At 34.2% G+C, this 13,928-nt stretch overlaps 1 protein-coding gene across 2 annotated transcripts in view; it reads right to left on the reverse strand.

Moving 5' to 3' along the window:
- The window catches only part of LOC107035734, a gene marked incomplete in the record, with an annotated part of 86,048 nt that overhangs the window by 66,266 nt on the left and 5,854 nt on the right, over nt 1–13,928 (reverse strand).

Raw genomic sequence — 13,928 nt, forward strand, 5'->3', positions numbered from 1 at the left:
TACAACTGCGTGAAACACACAGGCGTATCAAAATGCAACTGCGTGAAACACACAGGTGTATAAAAATACAACTGCGTGAAACACAGTAGTATGAAACTTCAAATGCGTGAAATACACAGCAGTATGAAAATTCGACTGCGTGAAACATACAAACTTCACGCATGCGTGGAGTGTATGGAGTGTACGGGAGTGATTCACGCAATGGTGCGAATAGTCACGGCCGAGAAAAATCATGAAATTTCACTGAAACTTTCGCTGAAAAAATGAAATTCGAAATTTTTTGAATACCAGAAAGACGAAGATTTCCCCCATTTTATCTCAATTGATGTTAAATATCCAAGAAATATCAAGAGATGTTGAAGAAAAAAAAAATTTATCTATATATTTATATATATGAAGGCAATAGCTAATATCATTATACTGACCACAAACAACACAAAAGGCGTTAATGTTTATTAGTTTAAAATTGAAGAATAGATTTGCCTGAATTTTTCTGATTTTTATTATCTTTAATGGAATAATTGAACTAAAAATCGACATTACCCTCACCGGAGAGGAATTCCGGGGATCGATCTGATATTGACAAACCTCATATTGATCAAATTGTATTAATCGAGGGGAGGGAGTGGTTGAGAGTTTTGCGCAACGTCTCCTCCGAGGAATTTAAATTAGAGACGTTGCAAGGTAGAGATCAATGACTAGAATTATCATCTTGTGATGTATGCTTTGAAGCAGTTTCTCGATTAGTAGATTTATTACATGAAAGTGTGTTGTGCAGGGAAAATGCTAGAACCAGAAATAATTTCCTCGGAATTGCGAATATACTTCTTAATTGAAGAATAATCTTCCACTCCAATTTTTTTTACTGACATTTCCCCGTGACTTTCAATCTCGCCGACCCAGAGGAAAAAAGTTTATGGTTTCCAGCAGCACAGTATTGAAGTCCAGATGGACTCTTAAAATAAGAAACCGTTGGGGGCATGCGAATATTGCGTCACGCGTTTGCGTTTTGAATTTGTGACGATTCATGACGAAGCGGCGAGGGTGTTGTCTAAGTTACGATGTCATCGAAATTAATTGAGATAATTTGAGGAGTAAAAGAATAAATTGCCTTGATGGGGAGTTAAAATTGCTGTGAACCGCTAAATGGCCGGGCGAAGCCGGAGAAATATGAATGATTGTTTCCCCCTAAATCAAATTCAATATCCTGAAAACCCCTAAACTGTCCCTGAAATTTCAATTCGTATAATAAAGCGGTTTAAGTCGACTTATCTCCCAGTCTCCCAGTTAAGTTTTGGAGAAATATTTCCGAATCCAACGGAGATATCGAAATTTTCGTAACTACATTTGTTACAGCTCTCAATCAGCTCTACAAAAAAGGTTACAACAAAAATTCCCTATCTCCCTTAGATTCCGATATTTATGGAAAGCTGGTCAAAACTCATAATTGACTAGTACCCACCTCCCACTTCGCTGCTGAATTACTCCCGCACCATTCAATGTTCGCCAGTCAAACGAAAACCAGCGAAACGATTGAACCCAATCGCTCCGTCCCCTCCACATCCTGCAATCAGTTTTCTCACAACAATAATCTCACCGTCCCCAACTATTCAAGCCTCCATTACCCAACCAAATGAATCCACCAACCAGTTTTCAATCTCAGAATTCCATCGATAATTCCCAAAGAAAAAAAAATCCTCAATGAAGCCCGAGAAACCAACAACGATAATCATGAGGACATTTGCTTTGTGAAAATCGTAGATACTTCAACAGAAGAGAAGTACAACCCAAGAGTCCCTAGCCATCCCCATTTTTGCAATCTATTTCTTCCTTCAAAGTATGATATTCAGCGGCTAACTATGTTCAGCATTCCGCGGGTACCTTCAGCAATGGTTCAACCTCCCTACCGGTCTTGAGGAACGTCAGCCATCCGAGGATACGTAACCGGTGTTGCTCAGAGAGGGAAATCTTATCTCAGAGTGAGGATGCACCTCAGCAAACTCCCCATCCCTACCCAGTGATATTCCCCCTCCTGCCCCCCCCCCTCTCCCCCGTCACAATTTGTGCTCCTCTCTTTATGCTATATTTCTTATCCTTGTCGTTTTGTGTAAACCCCCCTATTTTTATCCCCGTTGGCTTCTCTATACTCGAGGGAAGGTATCCAAGGAGGTCGTGAGCAAGGCCACCTCGGGCGTTGCCCTCTTTTAATGCTCAGAATCCCTGTGTACATGACGGGGGCTATAACCATCGCGTGCACATTCTTCAATAGAACAGTATCACCAACGATGGATTATTTTATAATTGCATTCTGGGATTCTTTGATTCGTTTGCCCGGGGTTAATGGCTTATTTATCTTTGGGCTGTTGTGTAATGGTAGATTGTTTCAAAATAATATACACAGAGCTCATTTCTTGAGTCAAATATATTGTTTCGGGTGGAGAAAATTTTTTTAATGCACCAGTGTTTAAATTCAGAACGTTAAAATATGTTCAAAGAAAAGACTTGACCTCGTGACCTTAGTTAAGACTTTCCCTGTCGTTTAAAGAATAGCGAAGAACACCAATTTCTTGTCTGAAACATGCTATGAATTGATTGAATATATATACTATTTTCTTAGCTCAAGAAATTATTTTTGTGATATTAGATTTTTTCCTCTCGCTGTACCTCTCCAGGAAATGCGTTGGTTGAAGTCTTACGCAATAATATTTCACCCGAATAACAGCGGGGGGGCCACGCCCCCCTCGCGGTTAGCGAGCGGGGCGTAGCCCCCTCACGATTAAACAAATTGGAGTATTTTAATTCTTTATCTTCAAAATCTATTGAAGCTTAATAAAAATCAGTAATTATTCCACATTCAGCGACCTCTCTCTTAAAATTTCAAGTTTAATTTCACTTTAATAGTTAATAAAATTGTTCATCAAGGAAGTAATACCGGTTCGTGCAGTTTACGTAACATTGAAATTTCTCAAAGTCGATACTAATAAATGGATCCAGAATATTAAAATATGAATTAACGATGCCCACGTAGAAAATTGAAACGAAAAAAAAAACCTCCCCAAACACTTACGCAACTCATAACTCTATCGAGTTTGTTACTTTTACCCGGAGAATATGGATATGATTATCAACGAGGTATGAAGTTCCAAATGGATTTCCTCCTCGCGATTTAACAAATGTGCGATAAATGACGTAATTCTCAATTAGAATTACGCACGCGATTGGCAGGAAAGTGTTCGTGGAGGATAGTAAATGTGCGTTCACTCAGAGCTGTTTTCTTCCTTTTATTATTGAAAATTTTTATTTCTTTTTATTGACCGGTGCTTGGTTGAGTGTGTGAGAGAAGGCCGTCTCAAATTCACACGCGGAAGTCATTCGCTGTGCGGATAGTGTTGTGTATCCTCGTGGCACGTACAACAGACCAGGCCATACATTATGTATATATATCGCGGAATGGAGCAAACGGAATCCTCCTGGTATCTCATTCGCATGGCATTCTATACCAGGTGGGCGATGTTTATATCTAACGTCAACCTGTTCAGCTCCGTGTACTTTCCACTATTTTTTTCGCAGATAATCAATACCGAGAGAGAAAACTCGGAGGAGATTGTCCTTGAGTGGACGATCCGTTTTGCCCCGGCCGAAGTAGTTCATTTGAATTGGAAGCTTTTGTTCAAACTTGTACTCCTTATTTGTGTTTTTAGTTACATGAAATAAATAATTTTATTTATATAAAGGAATGTTTTCTGATCGAAATCTGTTTGGGGGAGCGAAGGGAAGGAATTTATCAACATGTAATGATCCTTCGGTTTAAAAAATTTTTTTCATTGAAATATATATGATTTTATTAATTTTCGATGAAAATATTGTTAAAATCAATCGGTACACTATTCGTAAACAATATTTTATCCGAGGGAATAGCGGAGGGGCTAAGCCCCTCCTCAGCATTGACAAGCGGGGGCGAAGCCCCGTTGAAACTTCCGTTTATTTATTTTCAATAAAAATATTGTTGAAATGAACAGAAAAATTTGAGAAAAAAAAGTTAAAGATATTTCTCAAAAACTGATGAGAATATTTTTAATTATTGCCTCTTAAGCTACCGGAACGGGTGAATATCCATTAGAAATTAAATTGCTGCTCACCTGTCAATTTTTTCAGACCCTCACAACCTTCTCACTCACACATGGAAAAAAATCTCTCGAATTATTCACAATTTTTTACTCAATCTCGATCACGCCGATTGCATCACGATACTAAATGCAATTACGTAAGAATCACGGCCTTCCAATGTCAACGGGTTGTTCCGGTTTTCATAGTTCTCTGTACGGCATTGTAATGCTCTCATCTTCACAAACATCCAGAAATTCCCGCCGGAAAAATATTCCCTCAACCGATCGTTTTCCTCTTAATTCGCGTAAACTGACGTAATTTGGATTTTATATCGATGAATTGCAGGCGTGAGATGATCTCTCAAGAATTCACGATCTCGAAGTATTTGTACTCGACGTGGAGAGTGTTTTGAATCACGAAAATGCGGAAATGTGACACCGGGAGTTATTTCCACACATCATGATTCATTATTAAAACATTTTGGGTGAAATTTTCTCGTACACTTCTTGGAAATTTTTATCAAGTGACAGTTTCATTAAGACTCAAAGGAATTTCGATTGAAAATTAAAAAATCAATGGAAACTGTGATTTCAAGTTCAATTATTCCATGAAAATTAATCTAAATCAGAAATATTCTGATAAATCGACTCGTGAATCTTCAGTTGATTAGTTTTTACGTAATGTATTATTAAATAATTTTTTTTTGTCTCCTTTTTTTTGAAAATATGATTTTCAGTAACCGTTGCCAACCCTTCTTAGAATACATAATGTATATTCTACATACATATTACACATTGTAGTATTTTAGAATACATATTGTGTATTCTAAGAAGGATTAGCATAAGAAACTCATAGCACTTACGCTTGTCTGTTACTAAGGTGTCGATATGATCCTTATGTACAAAAAATAAATTTATGTACAAAAGGAAATGAAATCATTTTTTTTTTTTATTATTCAGGAAAAAAGTTTTCATGGAGAATTCAAATAATTAGAGAATTCTCGTCTTTCTGCTGATCAAAAATTAGGTATTTCATTGAATTCACCTCATTGAAATCACCGCTAAAATCGAATCAATGTCGTTCTATTGAAAATGATTACTAAAGTGTCTGTCACGTTCAATAGAACCTGAATATTCAGTCTAAAATCGAATAGAATTTTCGTTTTTTTGGAAATTCAACGATAAATTCACTGAGATTTTTCCAATTTTTTACTTATATATTCACTAAATAATTGAAATAAAATTCATAGCTTTCATCGAAACGAAAAAAAAGGATTTAAAGGATTTAAATACTGAACTGTCCATGAAACTCCAATTTTTTCTACAACAGTGCAAGGTGTAAAGCCCAGAATGCAATCTTATTACAAGACCTGGTAAATGCACCAGGAGCATTCATGGGGGCTGCAAGACCTACATACTTTATCTAAAATTATCGCTCGCCTTAATCCATATTCATCAAACCTGAGTTGTAGAAATAACCGAGGGTTTTTTTTTATCAACCACTAAAGAAGGACAAAAAATATGTTAACGTTTATTTTTTTTTGTTCGCAGAATGACGAAAGGACATTTAACCGAAGAATAAATTTCACCATTTTTTCTACTTCATTAATTTTTTTTCTTCATCTCAGGAACAGGATTAAATGGCGATACCTTATTGAGTATATGTTTGGCAAGAATGAGTAAAGAAGAAGTCAGACGAGACTTGGAAGAGAGGTATGAATAAAAAAAAAATTGAGAAAAAAGAACTGGTCCGTCAGTTCGTGGATATACTTTCATCTTTGAACGATTCATTTAATCGCAGTTGGAAACTCGTCGAACGGCATCATCTCGACGGGACCATATAAACTTCTGTGGATGGGTGAGAATAAAATTGAAGATATATTTGTTTTCAGAGGGATAATGTAGATATTCGCTGAATTTTTAGAAAAATTTGAAGATGTTTTCAGTGAAGTGACTAGTGCATGAGAGTGAAATCTTCTGGTCGTGATCGTAAATAGCGCTTTATAATAATTTTGAATAATATTACCTTTTTGTGACGAAAATAATGAAAATTTTTGAAACTTTGAAATCATTTTTTTGCCATGAAACCGATTTCTGGAGAAATTCTGCATATAAATGATTTTTTTATGATTTTGAAAGAATGGAATTTCGAATGTTTTATAGGTTACCCTATAAAATAAAAAATTTTAGAAAAAATTGAAGACGTGTAATAATTTCGAATACAACAACACAAGTAATTTAGTAGAAACTTGTACTCACTCTTCAAACATTCCCTTTTCACGAAATAAATAATGAAATTTTACTGTACAGGAGGATAATTTTCGCGTCCACAGATGTGTGAATCGCAAAAAATCCTCCACAAACAGGTATTCTTTCACTGAATTACGTTTCGCTCCACGATTACCTTTCATACCCTGAAATTTGCCACGATTTTCTAGGTAAATCTATCCAACATTTCTCTCCCTGTGGAAATCAGTGATGATGTCACTGGAAATCGCTGACAAAATCCCTGAATTTCCTAACCGCGAATCCCCAATAATTGATGATAAATACCTGAAAATCAGTGACATGTGCCAGGAAATTAGCGATGTATTCCTGAAAATCAGAACTTTTCATCTCTGTGCATAACTCAAAACTAAATAAATTGGCGGCAAGAAGTTCTGCATCACGTCAGAACCAAAAAACATCCCCCCCCCCCTCCGCCGATCCCTCCATCACCGGAAAAAAAATCAAAGAAGACTCGTGCGTGTCGTTGGAGTCGAGTAAACATCCTCACGACAAATATTAATCCAACCAAAGAGTCGCCCTGCCTGATGCTTTCGTAACTGCGTATTGAGACCGAATGAGATGAGAAAATAATCCGGAAATTAGCGTTGCGTGTGAGAGACTCTCTTTCCTTTTCACTCATTACCAATTTTTTTTTCTCATTCCAACGATAATTTTCCAAGTGATTAACAGTACGAGTTGTCCACGGGTGTCCTTACGATACATGCGCCCACCCTCCGCCTCGTCAAAACAGTTATCTAGCCTCGATTCGTCACGAAACACTGCACCATTCGATTTCCGATAGACACGATATGTTATTTACCTTAACTAGTGGGTTCGTGTTACGACAAACTGTCTCGTGGATGTTGACTACTTTATGGAGTAATTTTATCACTTGGGGGATAGAAAGCTGAGGATTATTATTTGGAATTTTCACGAGTCGAAGAGCACTTCAGCGAATATTTCACAGGGGAATGTATGAGAACCGTTTCAAAATTATTATTGTTGAGGAAAATTAATGATTTTTTCATTTTCGATATCATCACCCCAACAAAACATTCTTTAACATTTTTTATTCAAAAACATTACCGATTTGGTCAGTAATCAATAATTAATTTTTGTTAATTTTTGAGAGGAAAAACGATAAAGTAATCTTGTGACCCTTATTTTGCCCCTTGTGATCCTTAATCTGACCCTTGTGACCCTTATTCTAACCCTCATGACCCTTCATTTTGGAGTTTTAATTTCGAGTACCAAATTTTTATCACCAGAAGTCGATTTGGTTTTTAATATAATAGAGAGACACTTGTATATCCTTAACGGATTCGTTAGTATATCAATTTTATGTAATTTTATTGCTGTTGAAAAATTCACGATTTTTCACTTGAAATTTCAACAGTAATTTTCCAACAGCGTATGCTGAAATACAGATGGCAGCTCTTTAAGGAAGAGATGAATTCTTTTGGAAGAATAACATATTGTCGAGTTCTTTCCATGTTTTTTGGAGACATAATAAATAAATGCAGTATCAGGAGTGATGATTGTTTGTGCATTTTTTCACGGACATCAATTGCTCGAAATTCTTGATTTCGACACGGCATGATTTTAGCCAGAGAAATTTATCTAAATTGTAGTAAAGTTTTCATTCCAACATGAGCTTGATTTTTATTTGCATTTTTATTCACATCAAATGAAAAATTTTTTGTAAGAAAAAATTATTTTTTAAAAATAAATGGTAAAGTATCAATGATGAATAATTATTTTTTTTGGGCATTTTAAATGTATTTTTTCTCGTTACACTCAACGACTCAACTGGTGTCTATTCAAACTACTTTAAGGTCCACAAGACCTCCTCGCTCCCATGGTTTCCATGATCACACATACGTGAATTATAATGAAGGCGTCGAGCGGAGTTCATTGACGCGCGGCCCAACACTGGAAGTGAAACGGCTCATATAGCATACGATGTCGATCTGGACGGAAGGAAATCGCGAAAGTTGATCGATTATACTCATCGGTTGTGAGTTGATGCTCTGTAATTGTCGAAATTTGTCTGCCTCAACGTCATTCCAAATGGCTTAAAATAAAATGAAATCCAAAAACGAGGATGACGTGCCTTCAGCGCAATGAAACAATCAGGAAATTTTTTCCAGAAGTGTAAATATTGTTTATTTATAAATGTTGTTATGCTGATCTCGGAAATTGGTGGGAGTGAACGGTGCAAGTAGCACCGTTAAAAATACAGAGAAATTCCATAAAAAATTTAAGGAAGACCGATCCGTTTTGCCCCCTTCATCGGATGAAATTTACTACTTCAATTTTTATAACGTTGCTTCAATTTTTATTCACACGAGAGAATATTCGACTAGAATTTCTGGAAGATATTTCTGAAATTTTTATGGTGGGCGTATTTACTGGAATTTCGAGAAATGTTGTCATTGCAAAATTATAATTTTATGAGAAAATCAATGAGAATTAGAAATTTTAGCCCAATTATGTGATGAAAGATACGCAAAATGGGGAAAATTCAGGCAAACATATTCTTAAAAATGGAATTGATTGAAAATGGAAGTAAATTGTGAAATTTCCGTCTCACAAAAAAAAATTTTTTTTAATCATTTTTTTTCGTCATTAAAAAAAAATTAATGAAAACTAAATTTCAGTTCAATTATTCAACAACCAAAACACAAAAAAATTGAGAAAGTCTATGAAATTGATCAAAAATGCAGCAAGTTGTGGAATTTCTATCTTAATTCTCCTTTATATTCATGAAATCAGTGCAGTCTTCAATTTAGTCTTCAAATTTTTATGAGACTTTCCCCTAAATCGAAACTAATGTCACTCTTGCAAAAATAGCTACTAGACTGTCCTAGAAATTCCATTAATAGAAACTATACAATTTAGTCCAATTTTCCAATGCAAGATACGAAAAATGGGAAAAATTCAGGCAACCATATTCTTAAAAATGGAATTAATTGAAAACTGAAGTAAATTGTAAAATGTCCGTCTCATTTTTCCTTGAAATCCGTGAATCCGCGTGAAACTTCATCATTAAAAAATCACACTGTAAAGAAAATAAAAGGAAACTCAATTTCAGTTCAATTATTCAATAAAAAATACACAAAAAAATTAAGAAAGTTCATGAAATTGATCAAAAAATGGAGTAAGTTGTGGAATTTCCACCTGAATTCTCATTGAAATCCATAAAACCAGTAGAGTCTTCAATTAAATCTTCAATTATTAATGAGTCTCTTCCCCTTAAATCGAAATCAATGACCCTCTTGCAAAAATAACTACTAGACTGTCCATGAAATTACACTTTTTCCCGAAGAAAACCATCTTGAAGAATATTTTTCCCGCAAATCTCCTTCTGTACAACAATTCCCTCTATTTGTCTTCGTTAATTTCTACAGATTTTTATCGCGAACTGCATTCAGTGATAACGCGATACGACACTGTGTATTTGCTAGATGACGGCAATGCGAGTAATGTTCGTGGCATCATCTCGGCGCCAGGTTCCGTATCTACGAGATAAATTTTTATAATGAGGTTGACGTTTTACGCAACTCCTCCAGGTTAATATTCCCTCGAGAGTTCTATTAATTGGGCATGAATACTCATCGATTATATATTTACTCAAATATTTGGGGTAATGAACGAGTGGAGAATAGATTTCAAGAAGACAAAATAATATGAGAACAATATTCCTAGGATTGTGACAATTGGTTTGTTGCATGACATTTATTTCAATTTTTCCATTCATTCCAATGATTTTTTTAAAGCACTAAAATCATCTTGATATCAACGAAAATGTTTCAATTATATGAAATAGATAATTAGTTAATAAATCCTCTGTTAGAATCGAGTAAAACATTGTAAAGAACACGTCAATAAATAAACAAATGACATATAAATAAATCAGCTGTCTTCCTTTTTGAAATAATAATTTCATTTCTAACTAATGAAGCCTTGATTTGAATCAAGAAAAAATTTGCTTTTATTCAAAAAAACTATTCATTTTATGTGAATAAAAATGCAAATAAAAATCAAACTTAAGTTTGAATAAGGTCCTTACATTCAAACAGACTATTTCTCTGTGTGCAATAATTAAGGAAAAGTTTGACGTTTTCAATCGTCTGATTAAAAATATTTATGTCGTACATTAAAAATATTCATGTTGACTATTTTCAAATTGTCTCATCCTGAAAGACGAGAATCTCTCACGCAATCTAGTCCCTATAAAATATAATTTGTGATTCGTGACATAAAATAAAACTCATCAAAGAAAATATTTCATCAGTTTTTGAAAGATCTCATCAATTTTGCAGCATGCATCGCGATAAATCATCGACATACACCGCAATAAACAAATTCCCTGTGAGCCCCTAATCATACTATTTCATCTAATGATAAATTCATAAAAATTATCCGTTATCAATGACAAGACTTGTCCTACAACTCCAAAAACCATGAATGGTCTTATGGAACGATTGAGATCAGAGGCTAACGAGCGTTGAGGCAATGCGGTACATTTAGGTGCACGATTATCGGTAGGATGAGACATGAAAGACATAGAAAGAAGGAGGAGCAGGAAGAAGGAGAACAAAAACACACGTTCCGAGGTCATCGAATGGGAAAAGACAGTGGGCAATAAGTGCCGGGCTGCCCTACGGACCGTGAACGAACACTGAGCACGGAGCAACAATTTTATAATTATTGTTCTAGGTATGTTCGTACTATTTCTAGTCTGTCCGAGAGACTTTTATTTGTACATCAGTTCTTGGGACTATTTTTTCTTTGAATTTAGTAATTGAATGTCAGAGATTTTTTTTTTGTTATTTTACATCGCTTCGACCCGGTTAGGGTTTACTGCGATGATGATCAAGACTTTTAGTGGTTAGATCGCACCCGGCCGGGATTTGAACTCGGAACCCCTTTCGCATGTGAGGCAACGAACTTACTGCGCCAAGCCACCGGGCAATGTCAGAGATTCCATTTAAGAAGACTCATTCTTATCATTTTTATTATTTATTTACAAAAATGAAGGTCGAAACAAGGGGACCCCTCGTAAAATACAATTCCGATTTAAATTTAAACTGTAAATTGAAATTTTAATTATATTAAATTTTAATTTTAATTTGAAAAAAAAAGATCATTTAATTTGATTTGTGAATTTAATAAAATTGGAGAAAAATAGCTGAATTGTTCCAACTCATACAGTTTGTCTCTAGTGGTTTTGTTTAGTAGATTGAAAATATTTACATCAGACTATTTTCAAATTGACTCATCATGAAATACGAGAATCTCTCACGCAATCTAGTCCCTATAAAATTTAATTTGATTTGTGACATAAAGTAAAACTCATCACAGAAAATACTTCATCAGTTATCGGAGGGTTTTTGTATTTTTGTCTGATAAACTGATCAGAAGTCCTATTAAGGTGATCAATACGAACCGTCCCGAATTAACACGTCAATCAATGGGCGATAATGCCTTCTAAATTGGAGATGATATTGAGTATCGATAATGAGAGAAGGAATACGATGATTGATCGATGTTTTTGGATATTTTTAATTCGAACGTCAATCGCTCTTCTGTTACGAAAAATGGATTCCTCATTCGGAAAATATTATAAAAAAATATATATATCTTGATGAATGAAAAAATTACCTGAAACCAATGTTTCGTCCTGTGAATATTCTCTTTAACTATTTATAATATTAATTATTCGTTCAATCAATTCCTATTAATCATCAATAATCAATTCTAGATTATTAATTATCATTGATGATGAATAATTGAGTCAATTACGTGAACAAAACGTAAATAATCAATAATAATTGTTGACTTTTGACACTTGACACTTGATAAACTAATTCCTCAATAAAAAAATTATCTCCCCTAGAACAAACATTTCGTAACTCCCAGGAATCCTTCACTCAACGTTTGATGGTAAATCCCGATAATGAGAAAAGAAATGCGATGATTGATTGAAAAAATTCCCTGAAAATAATGTTTCGTGCTTCAAATATTGACTTTAAATATTTATAATATTAATTATGCGTTGAATCAACTCAGATTGATCATCAATAAACTTTAATTATCGATTATCAATTATCACCGATGGTCAACAATTGAGTTAATCATGTGTACAAAACATAAATCACCAATAAGTGAAGTCTCTCATCGGTAATTCTCACTTAATAAACTAATTCCTCAATGAAAAAAATTATCTCTCTTAAGACAAACATTTCGTAACTCTCAGTAATTCTTCATTCACTGATTAATGCACCTGTTCAATTTATCACTGCATCAATTATTAAATATCGATAATGAGGGAAGGAATGCGGTGATTGATTGATGCTTTCGGATATTTTCAATTCGAATGTCAATTGCTCTTCCGTTATGACAAATGGATTTTCCATTAGGAAAATATTTCAAAAAAAAAAATCCCTGAAAATAATGTTTCGTGCTTCAAATATTGACTTTAAATATTTACAATATTAGTTATTTGTTCAATCAACTCAAATTAATCATCAAAAATCATTAATTATGGATTATCAATTGCCATTGATGACCAATAATTCAATTAATCGTGTTAATCTCGTGCACAAAACAAATAATTAATAATTATTGACTCCCATCGATAATTCTCACTTAATAAACTAATTCCTCAATCAAAAAAAATTATCTCCCCTACAACAAACATTTTGTAACTCTCAGGAATCTTTCATTCAACATTTGACGATCAAAATCGATAATGCGAGAAGGAATGCGATGATTGATTGAAAAAATTCCTGAAACCAATGTCCTTCAAATATTGACTTTAAATATTTATATTCATTATTCGTCTGATCAACTCAACTTAATCATCAATAATCATTAATTATGGATTATCAATTACCATTGATGATCAATAACTGAATTAATCACGTGTTAATCTCGTGTGCAAACCAAATGATTAGTAATTATTGACTCCCATCGATAATTCTCATTTAATAAATTCCTCATTCCTAATTCCTCAATGAAAAAATTATCTCCCTTAGAACAAATATTTCGTAACTCCCAGTAATCCTTCATTCACCGTTTAATGTACCTATTCAATTCTCACTGCATTAATTACTAAATATCGCTAATGCAGGAAGGAAGGCGATGCTTAATGTTATTGGATATTTTTCATTCGAATGTCAATTGCTCTTCCGCTATGAAAAAAGGATTCTCCATTTGGAAACCATTTCCAAAAAAAGACATATCTTCGCACGGATGAAAAAATTCCCCGAAAGCAATATTTCTTCCTTCGAATATTGACGTTAAGTATTAAAAATATTAATTATTCGTTCACTCAACTCAAATTAATCATCAATAACCATTAATTATGAATTATCAATTACCATTGATGATCAATAACTGAATTAATCACGTGTTAATCTCGTGTGCAAACCAAATAATTAGTAATTATTGACTCCCATCGATAATTCTCATTTAATAAATTCCTCATTCGTAATTTCTCAATGAAAAAAATTATCTCCCCTAGAACAAACATTTCGTAACTCCCAG

This window comes from Diachasma alloeum, unplaced genomic scaffold (genome assembly GCF_001412515.2).
Source record: "Diachasma alloeum isolate Michigan unplaced genomic scaffold, Dall2.0 Dall_scaffold_00200, whole genome shotgun sequence".
Taxonomy (NCBI): domain Eukaryota; kingdom Metazoa; phylum Arthropoda; class Insecta; order Hymenoptera; family Braconidae; genus Diachasma; species Diachasma alloeum.